A 27,505-nucleotide genomic window follows, 5' to 3' on the forward strand; every position below is an offset into this window, starting at 1 on the left:
ATATTGGAAAGATATTGAGGTAAATTGGCGACATTTCATAAATGAGCCAAGGAATGCAAGAATTTCTCTAGCAATGGATGGCATAAATCCTTTTGGAGATCTTAGAACAAAATATTCTGTTTGGCCAGTGTTAATTATAAACAAAAAACTCCCCCTTTGATGGCAATGAAAAAGGAACATGCAATGTTAATTCTTATCATACCAGGTACTAGAACATGTGAATGCAATGTTTTCTTGAAGATTATATAAAAATATTTCAATTCAATTAATCCTAATAAATAACTCTTTGTTCACTTAGGGAAATATCAGGTAAAGTATATGGATGTATACATGGAGCCCCTCATTGATGAGCTTCGTGAATTATGGGATGGTGTAAATGTGTTTGATGTATCAAGACCTATCAGTGATAGAAACTTCCTATTTCATGCGATTCTTATCTGGACAATTCATGATGCCCCGGGGCTCTCTGTTTGTTGTGGTAATATAATATAAATTACATTTATAATTATAATTATTATGTTCATTTTAGCATTTAGTAAATATGGGTTCCAATCTTATTTTAGGACTACAAACAAAGGGGAAACATGGCTATCCATTATGTGGGCCAAAATTGTTGCACAGGAAGTCAAGGGATCTCAATAAAACTGCCTATGATGAGTATCGACAATTCTTACCACAAAATCATCGCTATCGAGTGTGTGATAAACATATGTTCAATGGAAAGGAAGTGGAAATGAGGAAGCCAATAAGGATGAACCCAGCTAGGTGGAAAGCGATGTATGAAAAAAAAGAAGGGATAGGTTTTCTCCTAGGAATGAAAAGACTCTCTATTTTCTACAAATTAAAATATTATGAGAGCTTGCTAATAGCCCACCTATTTGATACTATGCACATTGGGAAAAATGTTGCAGAGTGCTTGTGGAAACATCTAAATGGAAATAACATTGAAGCACAAATAAAGTTAAGAAAGGACCTTCGAGTTTCCAATATCATGCCAAACATGTGGTCGCACGAAGAAAACTCATATGTTCATGCTCCGTGGACATTTACATCAAATGAGAAAGAAAACATCATTTCTACTATGAAAAGCATAATATTTCCTTCTGGCTTTGGTGCAACATTAAAAAACTTATTCACAGGAGATGGATCAAAGTTCTCAGGCCTAAAAACACATGATTGGCACAATTGGATAAAGGTAACGTTGTCACATGTTATATTTGTTGGAAACTTAATTATAAAATTGTATATCCTAGTGATAATATCAGTTCATGCATATTTTAACATGGTTATTTGTTAATAGACATGCTAATATAGTGATGAAATTAGTTCATGCATATTTGAACATGGTTATTTTTTAATGGTCATGCAGTATGTGTTGCCTGCAGCAATACCAAGTACTTTTGAACATGTTGATGCCCCGAAAATCGTTGTATCAACATTGCGGGATAACCACCCAGTCCGAACCTTAATACAACTCCTTTTCCATTTGGAATGGTGGCTCCGACTGGGGATAATGGGACCAGTTTCCCAGCAATGAATAAATGGGATGAATGAATGATTGGTTGACTAATCTAATGATAGGCGAATAAATTAATTTATCAGCGAAATAAAAGAACTACTACTAATCCCGGGAACTATTGTACTTTAAAGTGTAGCGCTTAATGATCTCTGTTTATAAACAGGCATGTAGATGACTCTATTTAATAAACATGGACTTTTATTCATTCAAGGATTACTTTGCCTAAATCATTAAACAAAGGAATTAGCGCAATATTGCTACACTTATATATCATCGATACATATACGATCAAAAGAAAAGCATCCCATAAACATCCAATAGTGGAGGGAATAAAGAAATGTTGTTAAAACACATACATATATTCGATAATAGCAAAGGCAATCAAATAACAATTCATATGAAAAGAATGAATTCAGACATAGATAATAGTACCATATGAGCTGCTAGTCACTCCCAATATCAATCGCTATTTGAGATTCTTCTTCCAATGCAGAAATACTTTCAAACAAAGACAGTAGTGCACATTTGCATAAAAGCTTCCTTGTCAAAATTAGAATAACTAGTCCAGTTTTGTAAAAGAATATGGCTGAAGTACAGTATTGTAACTTCAGTCTTTAAGTCAAGTACAAAACTTTGCGACCCCTTCTAAAAACATGAAAGGGTCTATAAATACTTAATTAAGCTAACTATCTATGAAACTGAAATCCTACTTAATTGGTATCAATTGATTTTGATCATATTCTTCTTAGCAATCTGGCAGTCAGCGGCATGACTCATCAAGTAGGTTGTTTGCCTTTGACCCTGAGCTGACTTATCGCAAGCATTGGCTCCACTTCGGGCGGTCTGTTGAGGCGAGAGCTAAGCTGGGAAGCATAGGTGGCATCCTGAATATCGGGGATAATATACCCGATTGCATCTGTAAGGCATTTGAGGGCGGCCCTTTGAGTGTGTGGTTTTACCAAGAAGAACCAATAGGTGTCCCATGTTAAACTGTTAATTCCAGCAATTAATCTCCCCTTTTCCTCTAGATATGGACAACATGACTGCTCCAATGTTTTCATCGCTGTCAATTTTCCTGGAGTGCATTGGGAAATCATGTTTGACAAGTAGAGAGTATTATTAACCAATTCAACCAAATTGCTTGTAGTTGATTTGCACCTTGAAATTGCCCTCTCTGCTTTCATTAACTGGGACTGCCATTCTGTAAACAATATATCTTTATGTGACTCTAAAATTCTTGGTAAATTTGCCGCTTGTCCCTGATCAGTATCTTGCCAGTCAAGAAATGCAGCTATCGTTTCTTCAACTTGATCCAATTCCGCTCTAGCCTTTTCTGTTTTTCCACTTATTGATGATGTTAATTCGCATAGTGGTTCCACCTGGGCGATTTGTTGACATATAAGCTTGATTTGGGCTATTAATGCCATATTTATCTATAGTGTCTCTACTCTGAATTCAGTTATTTGTGGAACGACCTTTGTCTTCTCAAGTTGTGCTGATAGTTGAGCAATCTGCTCATATTTTGTTTTCAGCATTTGTTCATTTGCTGCCTTCAGTTGTGCCAAGGCTTCAGACAACTCTTTCTACTTCTGGATTGCACTGTGGTCAATCCTTTGCTTCTATGCCTGTAATTGTTGAGTTAATTGATTATTTACTTGCTGTTGTGTCAACAATTGCTGTTCTGCTTGCTCCGCTTTCTGCTGTGCTTCAGTTAGCTATGCCTGTAACAAAAAGATTTCCTGATATTTTGTTTTCAATAAAAGACTCACCTCTGATGCTTTGTCTATTGTTGCTGCCAAATAGGCTCCAACATATTGTGATAGTTTTGTTAAGTCATCAGAGGGGTCAAATTCCTCCTTCCAAACGACATTGCCCGTGACCGTCTGTTCCGGGAAAAGGGAAGGTTGATCAGTCCTTCTTCTCTTCCTCTGTCGTTTTACTACAGCTTTATGCCTTGGGCTATAGAAGACATCCAAGGGAGGAATCTCTTCTACCTGCAAAATGATTTGATTGGAGGGGTCCTTTGGTATTATTTCTACTTCCTTTGAACTGGGTGGGCCGCTGGTTCCACTTGGAACCTGTTGTGAAGTGGTTTCCTATGTGTCTGCTGCTTTTGAAGTTTCGGTGTCCTTTGAACATTCTAGACTGCTGATAATAGAATCAAATTGTTGCCATTCCTGGAGCAGTTTTGGATCAATATGAGTATCCACATTTACTTCTGTGTTGCTCTGCTTCTGCTCTTTAGTCTGGGTCTCCTCCCGCACTTTCTCCTGCTCTTTGGTCTGAGTTTCCTCCTGTGCTTTCTCTTGTTCTTTTATTGTAACCAGAGGTACCTTTGAATGTTGTCGTTCAGGCTCGCTTGATGATGTTGTTGGGGTTGTTGCTAACAGATCTAGAGGCAGAGTTTGCAACCTCTGTTCTCTAAGTCTATTGAATTCAACCAATCCTTCATCCTGATATTTCATTCTGGCTAGTGCCTTAACCTGCAATATTGACTCGGCTGAGGAGAATAGGTCATCGAACATATCTTCTTTATGATCAAACTTTGTCAATTTGGCCTGTTCAAGTGCATTATAGGCGACTTTGTTGGGATCAAATCGCCTATTAGGGAGAGTTGCTAGAGTTAATGATTTTATCTTTGTAGCTTCTTTCTCTGCATGTTTGAAATCATGCAACGTGTAGACACCACATCTCAAAGGAAAAGAGGGCCAGCCCTGCTTCTTATTTTTCTTGAGAGTCTGTGTAACTCCCTCGGCAATGATCTGATAAGCTATTTCCCTCGCCAACAGTTTATCAGGTACGTACAAAGGAAGGATGTGAGTTTCGGCTTGGCTACCGAAAACTCTTATATAAGTGAACTTTTCCTCCCCGAACCATCTTCCTATTGATGTTAAATCAATCCCGGCTTGGTAGGAAATCTTGGGAGCAGGTTTATCAAAAATAGAGTAATGAATGGGTAACATAAAGCCATTGCAGACTTGGTATAAATGGTGCTTATAGGAAGCTTTCCACAATTTCTAATGGTATATGTGAATAGGCATGGGGTCTTGTGATGTCCACCTCCAGCCGAGCACGGGAAATTCAGAATTAAAACACAGGGTATCTAGAATATAGGCACTGTAGCAGAATGGGGGAATTAACCTTTCAGTAATGCGGGTCTTATTTCTAAACTCAAGAACAGCTGTTGCTAGTTTATCTGACAATATAGTTGCCCAATCCATTATTTCACTGTTACACACCGCTTCCATCAAGGGAACCATTTCTATAGTGAAATTAGTGGAATCGTGCAACCCCCACAATCTACACATCATTATCCCAACATAACAATAAGGAGAACATAGGGAATCAAGAGAATAATTACCGGAAGATTCATGCTTGTTTTTTGTCGGATTTTGTCTCCAATCCCGGATGGGTTCGGATTCAATTTCGTTTTCTTTTCGGAATTTCTCCAAAAATGCCTTGTTGTACTTCTTCTCTGGCTCAGGCAAATGATACATTTGCCTTAAATCATCAGCCTTGAATGAACTGAAAATTCTCCCATCTCTGGTGCAGAAAGTTCTGTCCATGATTGGGATTTCCTCAATTGCCCACCTCACTACATACGTATATGGGAGAATTTGCTCCCGAGCTACTATCCGATGAAGGAAGGAGTCAGCTAAGTCCTTTAAAGTACCATCAGATTTCCGAGTCAAATCTACAGTGGCTTGTACTGTTGTCACTTCAGGTTCTTCGGCCTCAATCAAATTATAGGTACTTTGCCAAGTAGTTTTGCCGAGACCAGAACATGTAGTATCAGATATCAATCCTTTCTTTTTATTTGTTGGATCAGCGACAACTTGTCTTGTGGCTGGCACAGCGGAAGCGACTGTGGTTTTCTTAGAATTCTTCCCCATTCTTCTTGAGTTTTCTGCTTTGGAAGAATTCTGCACAGGAGTGAAAATAAGCGTAACACAGAGAATTGCTAGTGAAAACCAAATATGAGCGAGATATATTGATCAATGCGTGATGAGGGATTAACTTTAAAGTGGTCGTGGATACAATCTATGAGAAGATTTTAGGACCTACTATTACATTAAATGGCCGTTAAAACCTGCCAATCCTTTAAATGCCCATCATATCATTAATCGACTGAATGATTCATTTAAGCGTGCCTTGGATGTTTTGGCGGTTGAGCGCAGGTAAATCAGTGTTCGACAGATAAGGCTTTTAATATGAATTGATCGTAATATCCCTCTGTTTTAACGGCTTTTTTGAAGTCTGCGCTTCTGGCTTTATCGCAATCAGGCGTCGGGAAAACTTAAATCCTTATATTGACACCTTTTGAAATCCCCGATCGCCGATAGCGATATCGCATCGCATCAGGAGTATGAGCACTTTAAGAAAGCATGGATAGTGTATCGCCGATCGCCGATAGCGATATCGCATCGCATCGGGTGTATTACCTGGGGTGCTTTAAAAACATGCATAGTATATCGCCGATCACTGATAGCGATATCGCATCGCATCGGAGCGAAAGGAACTTTTATCGCATCAGAGAAAACCAATGGGCCTTTAAAGTATGCCTCCTATGTTATTGTGATATGCGATCTTGCGATCGCTTTATCGCAATGATAAAAGATTGCTTATTTATATTATAAGACCAAAATTGGTTTGTTCAAAAGGTTTTTTATAATGTCTTCATTTTGTTTTCGGACCCTTTTGAATAATACAATGTTGATACCAATCAAAACTAAAAGGGACCCATTTCATATGATAGTTTTTTTTTATATGTAAATAACCATGATATGAAATGGGGGGTTGTTGTAGAGCACAAAAATTGGTGTCGCTGGAAGAAACAATTATCTCTGAAAAGTATGGAAATACTTAAACTTTTTTCAAAATAGAGTTCTCATTAAAGGGGAAAATTCTAATATAACTAGGTATATATGCATTCTCAATAAAATGAATCTATCTTTGTTAATTTCCTCTCTTGTTTAAAATTAGATACATTCTAAGTTTTAAATTGGCCTTTATTGGTTTATAATGATAAAACAGAGAACCTTTCCAAATCAGCTTTTAGAATTGACTCTTTTGTCATAGGTAGAGCCTCTGCTGCCAGCAAACGTTCATAGTTTCGACAGGGATACCATTAAACCATATTATTGTCCATTGTCCCATCCATTTAAGAGTGTGATTAACAGAATGAATTCAAAACATGTTTTCATATTTTGTATTTCCTTTCTTTTTTCTCTTTTATTGCTAAGATAGAAAGCCATTGTCCTGGTTTGGTGACCAGCTATTGACAATGCCATTCACTGGTAGTAATCTAACCAAACAAGCTGGCTCGTGATGAGACCCCTTGTCTTATAATTCTAAGCCATTACCCTGTTTTGGTATGCAGTATTGGTAATGTCGGTTAAACTATTTCCCTATGAACATGGTAAGAAGGCTTGTAATAAGACCTCTTATCTTTAATATCAGATATTTTAGAATTACACTCTGAGTAACCATAAACTTTGGTGAATGGGATGGACAATTTTCTCCTTAAGAGTAAATGGATGACAAAGTAAGAGTTAAAGATGCTGAAATTGGATTAGTTTCTGTTTTGATATTGATAACCTTTTTGTGACCAATCTAAAAACATAAAATGATTTACAATACTTCTAAACTTTGAGAAGGGTTCACAAAAATTGAAGTATGATTTTGGAATGCAATTATACCTAGTTTCCTAGAAATTATCCCTCTTGTGTAAGACTTCTATTATTTTAAAAGTAAATATCCTCACTACTGTTGAGCAACTTTTAAGTATAGCAAAGGTCAATGGAAGATACCTTACAACTTTATTTTCTAATGGTCCTACAAACTACAAAACTCTATTAAACTAAAAAGGAGAAGGGGTTACCTCCTCAATTAAAGAATTTCTTTAAGATAAGGCCATTAACAGGGAGAGAATCTCTCAAACCTGATAAATCTTGTAATATGAAGGTCGAATGGCCTATCTTCTCACAGATCTGAAATGGCCCAAGCCACATCTTCTGGAACTTGGTTTGTTTACCCTTGTCCTCATGGGCTTTGTCCCATTTCAGAACTAAATCACCGACTTGAAATTGTTTTGAACCGGATGAGACTGAATCAAAGGATAACTTGATGATTTGCTGATGTTTTGCATGAATAGCCTTGGCTTTTTCCCTTTCCTCTTCTAATTTTAGAATTTGGTCATGTCTAAGTTGAATAGAAGAAGAAGGGCTTTCCTCAATAAACTGAATTAGGGCTAGGGAAGGAAGGACAAGATTTGTTGGTAACACTGCTTCTTTTCCATACACAAGGTTGAACGGAGAAGATCCTATGGAAGCCTTCTGTGTTATCCTATCAGCCCATAGTGCGAATATTAAGGATTTGAGCCATGTTTTATGGTTCTGTTCGATAATTCGCTTAATAATTTTAATCAGATTTTTATTTGTAGATTCTGCTAAACCATTACCATGGGGGTAGTAATTAGCAGAATATTTTAATTTAAATCCTCTTTTAATAGCGAAATCAAACATAGCATTGCGTGAAAAGTAAGATGCATTATCAAAAACAAGATCATTTGGGACACCAAACCTGGTAATGATGAATTGATCTATGAATTCAATGATTGCTTCAGAATTTGTTGTCTTCAAAGGAATTGCTTCAACCCACTTAGTAAAATAATCAGTAGCAGTAAGGATATACTTATGCTGTTTGGAAGAATGTGGAGTAATTTCCCCAATGATTTCTAATCCCCATTGCTCAAATGGCTGTTCAATGTTGACAGATTGCAAAGGAAAAGCTGATTTTCTTTGTCTTCCACTAGAAGTTTGACAATTTCGGCATTTCCTTACATATTCATGAGCATCCCGAAACAGGGTGGGCCAATAATATCCAGCATGAATGATTTTGTGGGCTGTCGTGTCAGCTCCAAAATGTCCTCCTACTGGTCCATCATGTAATTCCTGCAAAACCTTTTGTGCTTCAGGTTTTTCTAGGCATCTTAATAAGATTGAATCATAATTTTGCCTAAAAAGCACATCATCAATAATTGTGAAATTTTTTTCTTTCAATCTAATGGCCCTTTTGTTTTTGTAAGACAAGTTAGGAGGTGTATATCCATTTTTCAAATAAAAGATTAAGTCAGCATTGTGACTCAGAATCAGTAATACTTATCTGGTTGATTTCTTCGGTTTGATCTGTATCATCTGATTCTGGAATGTTGGATGCTCCTGCCAATAGCCTGTAAAAACCTTGGCCTCAAACAATCTTTGCTGGTTTAATTTCTAAGTCATATTCTTGAAGTGTTGTAACCCAGTTTGCCCTTTTTTCACCTAGTTCCCTTTGGATCAATAGTTGCCTTACTGCAGGGAAAGGAACTATAACTTTTGTGTGGGCTTTTAAAAGGAAGGGCCTGTAATGTTTGACAGCTTTATATATAGAAAAGGCTTGTTTTTCCACTTCGAAGTAATTCAATTCAGCACCCTGAAGATTTGAACTATAGAATGAAATGGGTGCTTCCAAATTATGATCATTAAGCTGTGTGAGTACTGCTGCATAAGACAAGGTGGATGCGATAGTATACAATGTAAAATGATTAGAAAAATTAGGAGTATTTAAGGCTGGGGCATTGATTATTGATCGTTTGATTAAATCAAACGCTTCCTTTTCTGCTGATCCCCACTTAAAGACTAAATTTTTCTTAATCATAGTTTGAAGTGGCAAAATGATTTGAGAAAAGTCTGGAACAAATCTTTTGACAAAATTGATTTGGCCTAAAAATGACTGCATGGATTTTTTATTATGAGGAAAAGGGATTTCAGAGATTTCTTTGATCCTGTCAGGATCAATATAAATGCCATCTTTAGACACAATAAAGCCTAAGAGCTTTCCTTGGTCAAGAGCGAAGAAATATTTTTTAGGGTTAAGAGAAATATCGCATATTTTGCAGCGTTGAAAGATTTGATTTAAATCATGCAAATGATTGGACTTCTCCTTAGAAAATACAGTAATATCGTCTAAGTAGACGACTACTGTTCTATTGATCAACCCTTTAAAAGCTATATCCATCTCTCTTTGGAACGTTGCTCCTGCATTAATAAGTCTGAAAGGCATTTTATGATACTCATATGTTCCCCATTTTGTTCTGAATGTGGTTTTGAGCTGGTCATCAGGATGGACCAATACTTGGTTATATCCTGAAAAAACGTCTAGAAAGGACATTAACTCAGAGCCTGCTACTGATTGGAGTATCTGCTCCATAGTAGGTAATGGGAAATTATCTTTTAAGCTTGCTTTGTTCAAATTTCTGAAATCAATACAAATCCTAATGTCGCCATTTTTCTTTCTGACCGGCACCATATTGGAGACCCAGTTTGAGTGCCGAATGGGAAAAATAATCTTAGCTTTCAAGAGTTTATTAAGTTCAGATTTTATTTGACTCTCTAAGTTTGGATGTATTTTCCTCAACTTCTGCTGAATTGGTTTCTGTTCGGGAAGCATTGGAATGGTATGTTGGATGATGGATGTATCATATGTCTTTAAATCATCATATTTCCAAGCAAAAATCTGTCTATTTTTTCTTAACAGTCTAACGAATGCTTCCTTTTCTTTCAAGGAAAGTCCTAATCCTAAATTGATGTTTTGAGGAGTTTGCTCAGTGCCAAGGTTTATCAATTCAAACCTTAGGGTAGAACTTTGGAGCTTTGCATTAGTCACAGGTTTAAACCTGTCTTTAATATCATAAATATCCTCAAGCTTCACCACAGGCTTATGGATTGAATTTTCCTCAGGTTTACCTCTTATTTTAAGGTCATGCTCATTTTCCTCGATAATTTTATTATCATAGGACTTTTTGGAAGTTAAGAACTATAAAATGTCTCCATCATGGTTGAATACTCTCCAATTAGTGACATTGTCAGGAATTGATGGCCTAAAAAGCAATTCTACTGAAAATCTATCTGGGCTGTAGTCTTCGGAAGGTAGGAGATTGGAAGCAACATTGGCTAGCAGGTTAGCTGCCAAATTTTGAGACCTGGGAATAGAAGAAATATTGAATGCCAAAAAGTGGGAGGTGAGTTCCTGTATCAGCGATTGATAATGCTTGAGATGGGTGGAAAGACAATGAATTGTATTCCTTACCTGTTTGATAATAATTTCAGAATCTCCAAACACTTTCAAATATTGGACCTTAAGGCCAATAGCTTTATATAGTCCTTGGACTAAGGCTTCATACTCTTCTGTGTTATTTGTGCATTCAAATTCTAACCTACAGGACAACATTGTTTTTTCCCCTTGGGGGCTAATCAAAATACATCCTGCTCCTGAGCCCTCATTAGATTTGGACCCATCGAAATATAACGACCAAAATAAAGAAGTATTAACAATTTTATTTACAGTTTTCTTAGTACCATTGAAACATCTTGACCTATCTATTTGTGAAAAATTTTCAATCTGAGATGTAAAATGGTTTACTGAGAAAGGGGATGGCTGGGCAGCGAAGTTGCCAAAGAATGACTCTGATGAATAATTCCCCAAAATGTTGTTATTAAATGCTATTGGTTGGTTTTCTTGTTCAAATTCAGTAACTGTATGGGTCATATGCTTTTCCCGATCGATCCTTATTTGATTTGGCTTTCCCTTATAGGGAAGCCACATATGTGACCAATCAGTAGAAATATACCCATGTAGTTTCTCAGACCAATCCCTACTCAAGATTAAACCATAAAATTAAGGTATATCGGCTATTAGGATATCAATCCTTTGTACTATTCTGGGATCAGCGGATAACCTGATAGTTACGGAATTAATCTCTCCCAAAACCTGTACTTTAGTCCTGTGCAACTGTACAATATGAATAGCAGACTTCTGGTGTTCAATGTTCAGTTTGGAACAACCTGAAGCTGGAATTATGTTAGAAGATGCCCCTGAGTCAATCAAGCAGTTGTGCAGGTTTCTATTGTAGATCTCATAGGTTAGAAGGAAAGGTGGAGTATGAGAGTTTGATCTATCTCCTATTAGGACTGCATCAGTAGCTTTGACCATACTAGAAGGTGGTTGACCTATATCGTTTGCAGCTTTAGCACTGGGAAGAGGTGAAGTAGGAACAACATTTAATTCTTTGAGAAGTAATTTCTGCTGATGTTTTAATTTGCTAAGTTCAAACATGGTAATGTTTGCCTTAGTTTTCTTCATATCATCAACAATATTGTAATCCATTGAATCAGATACTACCAAAGTTTTAGATGTTGAAGGAGTATTTGAGGTTGAAGGTTGGTTTTGAGGAACTGCTGCGGGTGGCTTCTTTGTAGATACCTTTTCCTTTGTTGTAGCAGCACCTGCACTCCTTTTCTTTGAAGTTGCCTGAACAGGTTCGGAGGTACTTTTACTCCTAGTAGTGATAGGAAACGCTTCTTCTTCATTATCTGTATCAGAGTTAGGTAGTATGAAATCCCACATTCCATGACATTCAACAACCTCCTCTTCTTCATCAGTAGGTGTAGCTGTTTCTTCTTCTCCTTCTTCAAGATCTGAATCTGCATTTGATATTACATTTGGTGGTTTTGATTTAGTTTTTTTATAATTTCTAAAGGGTCTTTTGGTCGAGGTTTCGACTACTTGTTTTTTGATTTCAACCATTTCATTTGACAAAGTCTTGAGGACCTTTTGCAGACCCTCCATGTCATATGGATCTTTTGGGGTTTTCTTCTTTGAATGATCTTTAAAAGAAACTTTTTTGGCTTTTCTGTCTTCCAGAGCAGCTTTATTTTCTAAAGCATTAATGCGTTTCTCCACAGCAAGTGCTTCTTTCATGTTTTCAGCTAAAGTAGGTTTCCCAGCCCTATCTACAAAAATAGCTATATTGGCAGGTAGGGCAGTTATATACCATTCGCTTCGGATTTGCTCACTTGGTTTGGAGGCCGTTGGGATTTTATTAAAGAGTTTATTGAATCGGGCATTAAATTCCTTAATTGGTTCCCTATGCTCTGTCCTAAGATTGGAGAGATCGTTTATTAGTGTAGCCAAAGACCTATCATCTCCATACTTAGTAAGAAACTGTTCTTGGCAAGTGTTCCAACTGGTAATGGAACCAGAAGGTAAAGAAAAATACCAGGACCCTGCTGATCCTTGCAAAGTATAAGGGAAAAGTCTAACAACAACATCTTGCTCTGTTACTCCCTTCAAGTTGACTGCCAACATGAAGTTATTAATATGTTCCTCAGCTTGCGTTCCATCATCTGGGTTAAACTTGGGTAGCCATTTTTCAGGAGCATCAGGTAATGCATGGAATGGTGTAGGCATGTTGACTGCACCAGGCCTGGTCCATGGATCTGCCATTATAACAATAGTAAAAGATGATACTACTGTTGAAATTCCAACTGTCTGGGAAGGAAATGATGTTGCGAAGTGAGCAGGTTGGGATGTTAAAGTTCCTAATCCCTGATGAACAACAATATGTAATGGGGGAGTGGATGGTTGACTTCGCACGGGGGAAGGTGAGATGGAGGATGTGGATGAAAGCTCTCCACTTTCAGATCCTTCAGCATATTTCTTCGCCTTTTTCCTTTTGGGTAAAGGGAACTCAGTGGGTTCAATACCGAGCTTTCCGCTCTGAAGTCTGGTAAGAGGGTGAGGTAAATTGAACTGCGAAGTCGCACTGCTTTGCGATACCTCAGATTTCTGTGGTGAAATCGAGAATCTCTGAAGTTTGTGGATAAGAGACTCGACTTCAGGGGATTCAAGAATTAATTGTTCTGGAGTATGATGGGTTTGAGCAGTGGTAGTTGATTCCTCTTCTTCTTGTTTGGATACTGGAGAACCAGCATGCAATTGGGAAGTACGAGGTGATATGGAGGGAGAATTACTCTTAGAATGGCCTGCAGATTTGGGTTTGCTTGCCATTCACAGTTGGGCCCTCCTTCTAGCACCAAAAATGTTGATGCCCCGAAAATCGTTGTATCAACATTGGGGGATAACCACCCGGTCCGGACCTTAATACAGCTCCTTTTCCGTTTGGAATGGTGGCTCCGACTGGGGATAATGGGACCAGTTTCCCAGCAATGGATAAATGGGATGAATGAATGATTGGTTGACTAATCTAATGATAGGCGAATAACATAATTTATCAGTGAAATAAAAGAACTACTACTAATCCCGGGAACTATTGTACTTAAAAGTGTAGCGCTTAATGATCTATGTTTATAAACAGGCATGTAGATGACTCTATTTAATAAACATGGAATTTTATTCATTCAAGGATTACTTTACTTAAATCGTTAAACAAAGGAATTAGTGCAATATTGCTACACTTATATATCATCGATACATATACGATCAAAAGAAAAGCATCCCATAAACATCCAATAGTGGAGGGAATAAAGAAATGCTGTTAAAACACATACATATATTCGATAATAGCAAAGGCAATCAAATAACAATTCATATGAAAAGAATGAATTTAGACATAGATAATAGTACCATATGAGCTGCTAGTCACTCCCAATATCAATCGCTATTTGAGATTCTTCTTCCAACGCAGAAATACTTTCAAACAAAGACAGTAGTGCACATTTGCATAAAAGCTTCCTTGTCAAAATTATAATAACTGGTCCAGTTTTGTAAAAGAATATGGCTGAAGTACAGTAGTGTAACTTCAGTCTTTAAGTCAAGTACAAAACTTTGCGACCCTTTCTAAAAACATGAAAGGGTCTATAAATACTTAATTAAGCTAACTATCTATGAAACTAGAATCCTACTTAATTGGTATCAATTGATTTTGATCATATTCTTCTCAGCAACCTCGCAGTCGGCGGCATGACTCATCAAGTAGGTTGTTTGCCTTTGAACCTGAGCTGACTTATCGCAAGCATTGGCTCCACTTCGGGCGGTCCGTTGAGGCGAGAGATAAGCTAGGCGGCATAGGTGGCATCCTGAATATCGGGGATAATATACCCGATTGCATCTGTAAGGCATTTGAGGGCGGCTCTTTGAGTGTGTGGTTTTACCAAGAAGAACCAATAGGTGTCCCATGTTAAACTGTTAATTCCAAGAATTAATCTCCCCTTTTCCTCTAGATCTGGATAACATGACTGCTCCAATGTTTTCATCGCTATCAATTTTCCTGGAGTGCATTGGGAAATCATGTTTGACAAGTAGAGAGTATTATTAACCAATTCAACCAAATTGCTTGTAGTTGATTTGCACCTTGAAATTTCCCTCTCTGCTTTCATTAACTGGGACCGCCATTCTGTAAACAATATATCTTTATGTGAATCTAAAATTCTTGGTAAATTTGCCGATTGTCCCTGATCAATATCTTGCCAGTCAAGAAATTCAGCTATCATTTCTTTAGCTTGATCCAATTCCGCTCTAGCCTTTTCTGTTTTTTCACTTATTGATGCCGTTAATTCGCATAGTGGTTCCGCCTGGGTGATTTGTTGACATAGAAGCTTGATTTGGGCTATTAATGCCGTATTTATCTATAGTGCCTCTACTCTGAATTCAGTTATTTGTGGAACACCCTTTGTCTTCTCAAGCTATGCTGATAGTTGAGCAATCTTCTCATCTTTTGTTTTCAGCATTTGTTCATTTGCTAGTGCCTTAACCTGCAATATTGACTCCACTGAGGAGAATAGGTCATCGAACATATCTTCTTTATGATCAAACTTTCTCAATTTGGCCTGTTCAAGTGCATTATAGGTGACTTTGTTGGGATCAAATCGCCTATTAGGAAGAGTTGCTAGAGTTAATGATTTTATCTTTGTAGCTTCTTTCTCTGCATGTTTGAAATCATGCAACATGTAGACACCACATCTCAAAGGAAAAGAGGGCCAGCCCTGCTTCTTATTTTTCTTGAGAGTCTGTGTAACTCCCTCGGCAATGATCTGATAAGCTATTTCCCTCGCAAAAGTTTATCAGGTACGTACAAAGGTAGGACGTGAGGTTCGGCTTGGCTACCGAAAACTCTTATATAAGTGAACTTTTCCTCCCTGAACCATCTTCCTATTGATGTTAAATCAATCCCGGCTTGGTAGGAAATCTTGGGAGTAGGTTTATCAAAAATAGAGTAATGAATGGGTAACATAAAGCCATTGCAGACTTGGTATAAATGGTGCTTATAGGAAGCTTTCCACAATTTCTGATGGTATATGTGAATAGGCATGGGGTCTTGTGATGTCCACCTCCAGCCGAGCACGGGAAATTCAGAATTAAAACACAGGGTATCTAGAATATAGGCACTGTAGTAGAATGGGGGAATTAACCTTTCAGTAATGCGGGTCTTATTTCTAAACTCAAGAACAGCTGTTGCTAGTTTATCTGACAGTATAGTTTCCCAATCCATTATTTCACTGTTACACGCCGCTTCCATCAAGGGAACCATTTCTATAGTGAAATTAGCGGAATCATGCAACCCCCACAATCTACACATCATTATCCCAGCATAACAATAAGGAGAACATAGAGAATCAAGAGAATACTTACTGGAAGATTCATGCTTGTGTTTTGCCGAATTTTGTCTCCAATCTCGGATGGGTTCGGATTCAATTTCGTTTTCTTTTCGGAATTTCTCCAAAAACGCCTTGTTGTACTTCTTCTCTGGCTCAGGCAAATGATACATTTCCCTTAAATCATCAGCCTTGAATGAACCGAAAATTCTCCCATCTCTGGTGCAGAAAGTTCTGTCCATGATTGGGATTTCCTCAACTGCCCACCTCACTACATCCGTATATGGGAAAATTTGCTCCCGAGCTGCTATCCGATGAAGGAAGGAGTCAGCTAAGTCCTTTAAAGTACCGTCAGATTTCTGAGTCGAATCTACAGTGGCTTGTACTGTTGTCACTTCAGGTTCTTCGGCCTCAATCAAATTATAGGTACTTTGCCAAGTAGTTTTGCCGAGACCAGAACATGTAGTATCAGATATCAATCCTTTCTTTTTATTTGTTGGATCAGCGACAGCTTGTCCTGTGGATGGCACAGCGGAAGCGACTGTGGTTTTCTTAGACTTCTTCCCCATTCTGCTTGAGTTTTCTGCTTTAGAAGAATTCTGCACAGGAGTGAAAATAAGCGTAAAACAGAGAATTTCTAGTGAAAACCAAATATGAGAGAGATATATTGATCAATGCGTGATGAGGGATTAACTTTAAAGTGGTCGCAGATACAATCTATGAGAATATTTTAGGACTTACTATTACATTAAATGGTCGTTAAAACCTGCCAATCCTTTAAATGCCCATCATATCATTAATCGGCCGAATGATTCGTTTAAGCGTGCCTTGGATGTTTTGGCGGTTGAGCGCAGGTAAATCACTGTTCGACAGATAAGGCTTTTAATATGAATTGATCGTAATATCCCTCTGTTTTAACGGCTTTTTTGAAGTCTGCGCTTCTGGCTTTATCGCAATCGGGCGTCGGGAAAACTTAAATCCTTATATTGACACCTTTTGAAATCCCCGATCGCCGATAGCGATATCGCATCGCATCGGGAGTATGAGCACTTTAAGAAAGCATGGATAGTGTATCGCCGATCGCCGATAGCGATATCGCATCACATCGGGTGTATTACCTGGGGTGCTTTAAAAACATGCATAGTATATCGCCGATCGCCGATAGTGATATCGCATCGCATCGGAGTGAAAGGAACTTTTATCGCATCGAAGAAAACCAATGGACCTTTAAAGTATGCCTCCTATGTTATTGCGATATGCGATCTTGCGATCTCTTTATCGCAATGATAAAAGATTGCTTATTTATATTATAAGACCAAAATTGGTTTTTTCAAAAGGTTTTTTATAATGTCTTCATTTTGTTTTCGGATGCTTTTGAATAATACAATGTTGATACCAATCAAAACTAAAAGGGACCCATTTCATATGATAGTTTTTTTTATATGTAAATAACCATGATATGAAATGGGGGGTTGTTGTAGAGCACAACAGAACACAAAGTCACTTTGACTATTTACAAATTATGTAAATATCTGAGGTATTTTTCAATCCATCATGCATACTCTTCCATTACTCTTATCATTTGAAGTGCAACATTGGTTATGCCTTTATATGAGTTTCTACTTTTAGTTTAGAAGAAATAACAAGTATTTATTGTAATACTTTTAGGTGGGTCTCATCTAAAGAGATACATCAGGATGACTTGAAGTATTGGAAGAGGAATGTTTCACTTTTGATGTGTGATATTCAAATTTGCTTCCCTCCAAGCTTCTTTAATTCTCAAGAGAACTACCTTGCACACCTAGTAGAAGAGATTGAACAATGTGGTCCTATTCATATTCGAACAATGTGGCTCGTGGAGAGATATATGAAGGTCTTGAAACAATTTGTGAGGCAAAAGGCTCGACCAGAAGGGTCCATAGTTGAGGGGTACATGTGTTTCTAGGCCATGGTTCTTTTGAGTGAGTACTTATCTCAATTGCATCTTGAAGCTCCGTGATTATGGAATTATAACCAATCTCAATCATTTGAAGGAGAAAAATTAGAGGGAGAAGGGACTTCAAATAGGATAAAAAGTATAAAAAAATTTTAGGAGTTAATTTGTATCTTAGGTTTTATATTAAATGGCTTTAAATAATTATTAATTCATTGAACGAAAAAAAATTTCATTGTAGATGCGAAGGAGTGGGAGGCATTACATTTGTATGTTGCATACAATTCTGACTTTATGTTGGAATGGATGGAGAAGTACGCTGAAAAAAAAGATATTAGAAGATGAAAATGCATGGGCCAATATATATAATAGACATGGTCAAAACACTACTTGAGGATTGCCTGCAAGCCATAAAAGAAAGTGGCCAGAGAGATGCTTGTGGAATTGGCTAAAGGCCAATATTGAACACGAGGAAACAAAAGGGAATAATAGAGTAACACAACAACAATTGAATTTCATTAAAGGATCCATAAATCGGGAGATGATATATATTAATTTATTGCATATATTTAATAATATTTTTTTAGATTTCATATCCTTGGAGGACATTATCGAGCTTGATTTTATGTCTTTCAAGAAAGTTATTTTTCGTGTTGAATGGTACAAGCTTATTGAAGTGGGACAAGAAAAAACTATCTTGCTCCATGATAATGGATTCCACATGATCAATACATCTAGGTTTGAAGCCACTTCTGAACCTTATGTGTTTCCAAGTCAATGTTACCAAAATTTTCTCATTCCAAATTTAGAACAACCTGGTTGGTCATTTGTGATTGATTATGATCCAAGAGGACGAAGAGTAATATTTTTTCAAGATGTAGAGGACCATGATTTAATTGAAGATGTAGAAGCCCCCCCTGAAGACATAGATGGCCAAGATGGAGATGATGAAGAATTTATTGTCAATGATGCATATCACCAAGATGAAGACCAAGACGAGTTTATTGAAGTTTCTGAAGGACATGAGCAACCACATGGGCATCAAATCCATGAAGATGATGAATTCATTGATTTTAATTTACCTGTAGTTGAAGGTGATGAAGACCATGAAAATGATGGTATTAATTTATTTGTGGATTTAGGGTCTATTAATGATGGGGTATATATGCCATCAGATGAGGAGATTTCGTTCGAGAATGACATTTTATGAACACTATGTATACTTTAAGATAGTTTTAAGGATTCACTACAATATAATTTTTCTTTACAAGTTAGACATAGGAGTTTTTAATTGTAATGAACATTAAGTAATTTGAATGTTTAATGTTTTACTTGTGAGGATGACATTTTTCGATCACTATGTTTACTTTAAGATGGTTATAAGGATTCACTGCAATATAATTTTTCTTTACAAGTTAAGTATTGAGTTTTTAATTGTAATGAACATCAAGTAATTTGAACATTTAAGGTTTTACTTGAAAGACATATATATTTGGTGTTACCGATTCTATTTTCTTATCAGTTTTTTTATCAAGGTTTTCTTATTTTTATGTTATTATGTGTTTTCTTAAGAATGTACGCATGGGTGTTACCGATGGTACTATGGGGGATTCAATGATATTCACTACTTTTGTGGAAATGTTAACAATGCATGAGGGCAAGACGCTGCTATGATGATGCATGAGGTAAGCTTGAATATTGTCTTTTATATGTTCAGTTATCTTATATTCCTTATTATATTATGCTAATTTATGTTTGTGGAATGCAGGCAATCACTAAAGTCATTCCAACCCCTATAACACCTTATAATACATCTAAGGTAATGATAGTGGTAAAACTTGATCAATATTTTTGTGCATTTAGTTAACTTATTTCACTATATATATATTTATTAATATTTGTGTTTTTACTAAGTGTGCATTTTGTTGTCATGTAGGATTCATTTATTCCCCTCAATACAACCAATGTTGGCATGCAAGGATCATTAATGCCCCCATATACATCTAATGTTATGCAAAATGTAAGATTCAACCATTTATTTGTGTGAGTTTGATTATGTTATTTGTTGAGAAATCTAGGGCATATATTTAATAAAGTTTTTGCACAACGACTCCATGATTTATGAGGTGTTACGAAGAGCTACATCATGCCTTCAAATGGATCACCCCATCCATTTTTTTCTTCTTCTACATACAATACTATTTTAACAAGTAACCCAAGCAATATATTATTCCAAAACATGATGTCAAGTTACTTTTCTAGGGTTTTTATGTAATCAAGAGGTCTTTTTAGGGTTTCTTAAATTCAAACCTTAGATCATACTCTTTTCCCTTTATGTCATTCTAGAGTTTATCCCATGCCCTAGAAATCAAATCATAGGGAACAAATACTTAAGATTAAGGTTTCTAAATACTAGGGTATTTCTTAAAATATAAACCCATAAGTTCAACCCTACTACATCTTATGATGGACCCTTTAAAAGAAAATTATTATACATACCTCATGGACACCTATCTGTACTGATTAGTATTTAGTAAACAACACTACATGGTAAACAATAGAGGCCCCTTCATAAAAACCACTTACAGCCATTACTCCCCTCCACTAACAGCTTGAGGTTTCAACATACAACTGTTACAACTCAAGGAGGACAGGAAGTTGTAAATCTACATGGTCAACCAAAAATAACCCAGCTTATTCATAGTGATCCTGAAAGGTGTGCAAGTGTTTAGCTAATCCGTCGTCAATATGTTGACAACTGTAAGGTTGGAGGGCCATTGTTGCTCAAATTCATCAATGTAGATATGTTGATGAGGGTATGACCAGAGCTTACTTATATTGAAGCATGTGAAGGGATTCAAGGGAGAAATGGTGACCAAATCTTCCATAATGTTGGGTCTTGAAGAATCTGATAAAGAGATAAAGAAAACAATGAACGACACATGTGCTATGGGTGTTGATATCCTTACAATGGAATATTATTTGCAGCCCATGGCTTTCAAAGAATGAAATTTCATTAGTATTGTTGATACAGACTCTGGAAAAACAATGTCATGTCCTTTACCTGCTATTTTTCATGTTAATATGCAACCTTATCTAGCTTCAGATTCTGAACCCTGAATGCGAGCATTCTTGCATTCATAGTCACTGCATTATTCTTTGTGGAAGCTTACGCACACCTTTCATGAAGAAAAGATTATGGTGCTATTACTATTGAGGAAGCTAACTCCACGACAATGTCCTGATTGTTTTGATTGACATCGCTGATTCTTTGGGTGATAGTCAACAATTTGGATGAATTTCCTGGCTATAGATTAGAATTTGGATAAATATGATGCCAAAAAGAAACTGCTTTGAGCACATTGTAGCTAAACTCCAATTCATGTGTAAATCACACCAATTCTGGATCGAGGATTGTGAAAGCAAGTTTACTATGGAATAGTTTCTAGTGTTGAATCATTAGGTGTCAAAAGATACAGGCCTGTAATATTGGTTAATAGGTGCCTCAATTTCCACCGTTCTGGACCTGTAGCACTCAAAGGAAGACATAAATCATGCCAATAATATTGTGGCCAATAACACTGGATGGGTGAGGAAAATCGCACAAGTATAAACTAGTAATGTCAATAGAGAAGGGGTTAAAATATGTAGAGTTCCCCAATCCAGATCCACCACATCTATTCAGCTACCACAACTTTATCACACAGATCTTGTATATACAGCATGAAAGGGTATTCATATTTATTTACGAAAAATAGAAATCAATCTTAGATGCCTTATAGAGTATTGATTTGGCTGTAGATTCAATGTGTGCAAGGTCAAGTTGCAGATTGGGTATGGGCATCTTTTAGAGCCCAGTTTTGATACAAAGACAACAACTCTGAGTGATAATAAGGAAAATGCATTTTTGATTTGAAGTGTGACTGCTTTTTCCATTCTTTTATGTCACTCTTGAAGATATTTTTACTTCTTTTTCCAATTCTTTTATGTCACTCTTGGCCTCAAAGTTAATCGTTTCTTTGGATATTTTTACTGCTTTTTCCCATTCTTTTATGTCACTCTTGGCCTCAAAGTTAATAGTTTCTTTAGTCTGCCAGTTGTTGTTGGTGTTCTTCTTCCCTGGCTTTTGGCAAGCACTATTCTTCTCCACTTTCACTACTCTGTTTGAATAATGAAGCAACCAACCATTACAGGCCTGCAGGTTTATACACTTCAGTTATTGGTTCTTCATCATAAACTAATGTTTTCTCCATTCCCATTCCCATTGCATTTGTGGAGCTGTAGCTAGTCAGAAGGGTTGTTGAACTCTTCCTCTGGGGTTTCTGCCTGATTCATTAATTGATAATATCAAAGGCATCATGGAGAGAAGAGAGTTAAAGTCTTCAGAGGGAAGAAGTTGCATGCAGAATTTCCATATGTTGATCAGGAATGCAGCTGGGTTTTTCTTAGCATTAACTATCTTGGCTATTGCATTTTAACCTGCAGGTGATGTTTCAATTCAGGGGTTAAATTTTGTTAATTTTCCATTTTACATGTTTAAATTTTGCTATTTGTTTTCTATAACACACCAAGATTTATAATATAAACTTATTTTTACGGTAAAATTTGGAAAATTTTTAAGTTTTAAGATCAATTTCCATTCTTAAAGTTTTCCATCCTTATCAAGGATATGAATACAATATTAACTTAAAATTTATGTACATTTTGTGCTTTACAGGTGCTTATGATCCACTGGATCCAAATAGAAACATAACGATCAAATGGGATATTGTGTCTTGGACTGCAGATGGATATGTTGCAAGTAATGCCCTTTCATCAAATAGGTCTTGAATTATAATTCCCTTTCCTCATTTTCCTGAAATAGATGTTGAGATTTTCTGAATTTCATTCCTAGTAGCCTACAAGTTAAATTCTCAAAGCTTGACATGATGACAAATTTGGAAAACCTTCAAGTCAGGTAGAGCTTATTTTGATATTGATGAAAATTTCTGATAAATTGTGTTGTATTGATTGGTATGTTCGATATTTTGAGTAAATCCTCCACTCATTTTTAATTAGCTTTATGTCCCTGAAATTAAGTAAGTATTCTCTAGAAACATTGGTACAATTTACTAAACATTCCCTGAAAATCTTCATGCTAGAAATTATTTTACTCTTTGCTGAGTCTAATGAGCTTCCCTTTGTAGGTGGCCATGACCATGCACAATTTTCAGCAGTACTGCCATATACCAAGCCCCCAGGATGGACTTTGGGTTGGCACTGGGCAAAAAAGGAGGTCCTCTGGGCTGTGGTTGGTGGCTAGACAACAGAGCAAGGAGATTGCTTCAAATGGAAAGCAGGTGTTCCACACTGTTGCAAGCAGGACCCCACCGTTGTTGATCTCTTACCAGGTGTGCCTTACAATCAAAAATTTACTAATTGCTGCAAAGGTGGAGCATTGGCATCTTGGTCTTAGGATCCTCCAAATTCCATCACATCCTTCCAAGTTAATGTGGGCAATTCAGGGACCCCTAACAAAACTGTCAAATTGCCAAAGAATTTCACTTTGAAGGCTCCAGGACCGAGTTATACTTGTGGCCCTGCTAAGATTGTTAAACCCAACCTATTATTTAGTCCAGATCGCCACAGAACCACTCAATTTCTGAGTAATACACTATTATAATCCCTCATAATTTATATATTTGTGAATGTCATGTCTTTCACTCTGAGCTAGCTAAGTCTTATATTTGAATTTCCCTTGTCCTTGTGCAGTGACATGGGATGTAACATGCATATATTCTCAGTTCCTGGCTCAGAAAAGTTCAACATGGTGTGTCTCCTTATCATCGTTCTATAATGATACTATAACACCATGCCCTACTTGCGCCTGCGCTTGCCGAAACAACATAACTCAACCTGCTTGTATTGAGTATGATTCTTATTCCCTTGCAAATTCATTCAATTTATTTACATGCCATAAGATACCTCTGCTACATTCACCACTTAACTTGAATCGACTTCGACTGTGAATTTGAAGGAGGTGAGAAAGGAGAAGGAAGGAAATTAGAAAGCAAAATTGGGATTCATCTTTGCTACAATGGCTCGTTTAATAGATCCCCTGGTAGTAGGAAGAGTGATAGGCGATGTTATTGAAATGTTCGTGCCTTCAATGGACATGGCTGTCTACTATGGATCCAAGCAGTTCACCAATGGCTGTGAGATCAAGCCCACTACTACTGTTGACCACCCCAATGTGCAAATAGCGGGTCGACACTTTGACGAGAGTCTCTATACTCTGGTACCGATTTCATCAATAATTTAATTCCAGCACCTATGGTTTCATAAAATGAGTGTTTACATATAAATTTGTTATGGGTCTTCTATGAATGCATGCATTTACATTTGATTAGGTAATGACAGACCCAGATGCTCCTAGTCCAAGCGAACCCAACATGCGGGAATGGGTTCACTGGTATAATAAATTCCTTTCCTTCTCCTTTCTTCAATTTATACAAACATGCAGGAATGGCTTCACTGGTATAATAAATTCCTACCCTTCTGCTCTCTTCAATTTATACAGACAATACACTGCAAAAAATTGAAAGAGATACACTCTAATGGTAATAATATTTGGTTATTATTACCAGGCCTGATATGCACATCGAGGTTGCAGAGTTCATATCTCTAGTTTTAGTATTCTAATATGCATGCTTGAGCTTCACAGCCTCTGCAATCTTATCAAAGTTTCTAGTGCATATTAGACTAGATAGGTCTGATTTTATTTGGTAGTGCTCACATTCAATTATAACTTGATGGTGTCTAAACAATGGCACCGGTTTAGATCGTGTTGTGACATTGTCCATATTCAATGTACTCAGTGCTACCAAAAAATGGCACATACATAGAAGCTAAGTCATTCCCATCCTCACATAGAGTTGCCAACACTTCCTCTTCCTCCTTTTGCATTTGTACTATCACCACTTCATCGCATATTTGCCACACCATACTATTTAGTATTTTGATATGGGCCAATACACTGTCCTAGTCATCCCAGCTGCATAATGCAAAGTTGTACCGTTGTAACACTAACATAGGCACTAGAAGCTATGCTACTACAAAGGATTAAAAGTAAAGTAGGATGCTAAGACCTTAATGTCTTTGCATGTCAAACATTATGTAATAAATATTCAGGTTTGCACATGGAGTTCATAGGTTCAAGGGTAAAACATTGAGATTTGTGGCCAGCCCTAATAGATTCAAGGTTGTTTTCTTCTGGACTGTAACACTATCTAAGAAACATTTTGTTTGCTCATTGAGTCTGTTGATTCAAATTTAAAATCAATATTATCTAATAAAGAGTTTCTTTTCAGCAAGAGCTAATAGATTCAAGGTTAAAACATTCAGGTCTGCAACTAGAGTTAATAACTCAATAGATCCATCTCCAAGGTTAAGACATATTTTTTTTTGGCCTGGGAAACACTATCTAATAAATATTCAGTTTGAAATAATAGTCTTTGGACAATCAAGTATTATTTAATAAATATTTTGAGTATTTTCAAAAACCTAGCGATCATATATTCACTTTTAAAACATTAAAATAACAATTTTTGTCTTGTCAAAATACCATATAATTGGTACTAGAGAATAATAGATTCAAATTTTTGAATATGAGGTTTGCACACAGTTATTATTTTATTCTAGTTAACCAAAATAGATCTGGTGAAAATGGATCTATTATTTATGGTAGTTCTTTAAACTTGGTATCTCATTGAACTTTGCACCCAGCTTAAAAATAGATTGATAAAGATGGATATAATGCTGGTTGGTATTGGTAATGGGAGTTTATTCATAGTTTTTCTTATAATTTGGTATCTTTGAGGTTCACTGCTGGTTGATGGATAGATCGTACTTCAGTTGGATCTACTCTAATTTTCATTTCGCTTTAATACATCATGGATTTTTGTGGACTTTAATGGTTAAGAAAATTCTATCATAGTGTATTAGGTTAAGATGGTTTATTTATTTATTTTCTCCTATCTTTTGGTTAAGTTGATATATTCTTTGAGATTAAGATGCTTTTTTAATAGGTTTGATGAAGATTAATGTATTCTAGTTTACTAGGTTAATATTTTTTGTTTTAGTAATTTTTTTGTTCTCATCATCTTAAAGATAACATGAAGTTAAGATGAATCATTTTAGGTCTAAAATTTTTTGGTTTTAGGTTTAGTTAAGATTAGTCTCTTCTAGCTTGTGAGGTTAATTTGTTTTGTTTTACTTTTTTACTTTTTTTAATTGTTTTACTTTTTCAGTCGTTTTTACCTAAGGTGATAAACTCCTAAATCGAGATCTTTTTGTCAGTTTTTTTAAATACTGACTTTTAAGCATTGAGGTGTGATATTTTCGAGGTTTAGATAGATTTATACTATCTTTAGGTTAGATTAAATGGAACTGATATTCTTACGGATTAGATAGATTTGTACATTCTTATGTTAGATTAAATGGAACTATGTTGGATTCTACTAGGTTATTTACAGTTGTTTTAAGATAATGGTCAATAAGTTGAATAAATAATAATTTTTGTTTTTGTATTGGTGATCCCACTTAGGATAATGACTGATATTCCTGGAGCCATAGATGCAGCTCAAGACCATCTAGCCTTTTCACTTGGTGGACTGTGTGGATTACATAGTACTTGGCCTTCGTTCCTTCTATTTTTTACAGTTCAAAATGTTGTTTAATTTCATTATTTTATCTCAGTGGTTGAGTTTACAAGTTTTTGTAGGGCATGAAATAGATACGTTGTGATTTGTGACATGATGTACTTTCTATCCCATTAACTATTTTGGTCATCTTTTTTTTTCCCATGCTTTGTAATACTAAGTACTTTTCCTGTCTATCAGCGGAAATCATGAAGTTCGATGGGTGCAAAGGAGTATTCTTCTGGATACCCTTGCAAAAGAATTGGCTCTAGGAACGATCATATTTAATGCTAAAGTTGTTTCCATTCAACAGTCTACAGATTCTTCTTTAACTATAGTAAAACTGGGAGATGGAATGCTTATCAAAGCTAAGGTAGCATCTTAAATCCAAACTTCTGACTCCCATTTGAAGTAGTAAAACTTGGGAGTAATTCTGACAAATCACCTGACAGTTACACTACAATAAGCCTTCTGAAGCTAAAGCTGAATAATTACATATCCTTGGAATGTAACAATGTAATAGAGTACTGAGCCCCTCTAGAGACATCCTTCTATAGACTTTGATTCTCAAATGATATTTGAGGCATCCCTGTTCTCCTATGTTTTTTACCTGTTTTCTATGGAATGGCGAAGAGAACAGGAATGGCACAAATATCATTTGATGCATCGCCAGTTTTGTGGGAACGACTCATTGGATGTCGCTGGGAAATCCCCTACATGAAGGGACCATTCTTAGGATATTCCTAGCAAGAAAGGCACTAGTCTGCCATTCTTGAAATTTGGTTCTATGTTGGAGCCATTGGTGAAATTCATTTTCTTGCCAATTCTTGCTGGAAGATAGAGTCATAAACCTTTGGCCCATTACAATGTCAACCTGCAAAGACAATTAAAGCATTGGATAAAGATGCACACTTTATACTACAACAAACCTTTCATAGGTTGC

The 27,505-nt window shown here is 36.5% G+C and overlaps 1 pseudogene; it reads left to right on the plus strand.

Annotated features, from left to right (window-relative positions):
* The first annotated feature begins 330 nt into the window (after positions 1-330).
* Positions 331-23,892, plus strand: LOC149258037 (COBRA-like protein 4; annotated as a pseudogene).
* Positions 23,893-27,505: the final 3,613 nt, after the last annotated feature.

The sequence above is a fragment of the Pinus tabuliformis genome, chromosome 6 (genome assembly GCF_031772625.1).
Source record: "Pinus tabuliformis cultivar Carrire ecotype Pingquan chromosome 6, CPIR1, whole genome shotgun sequence".
Classification (NCBI taxonomy): domain Eukaryota; kingdom Viridiplantae; phylum Streptophyta; class Pinopsida; order Pinales; family Pinaceae; genus Pinus; species Pinus tabuliformis.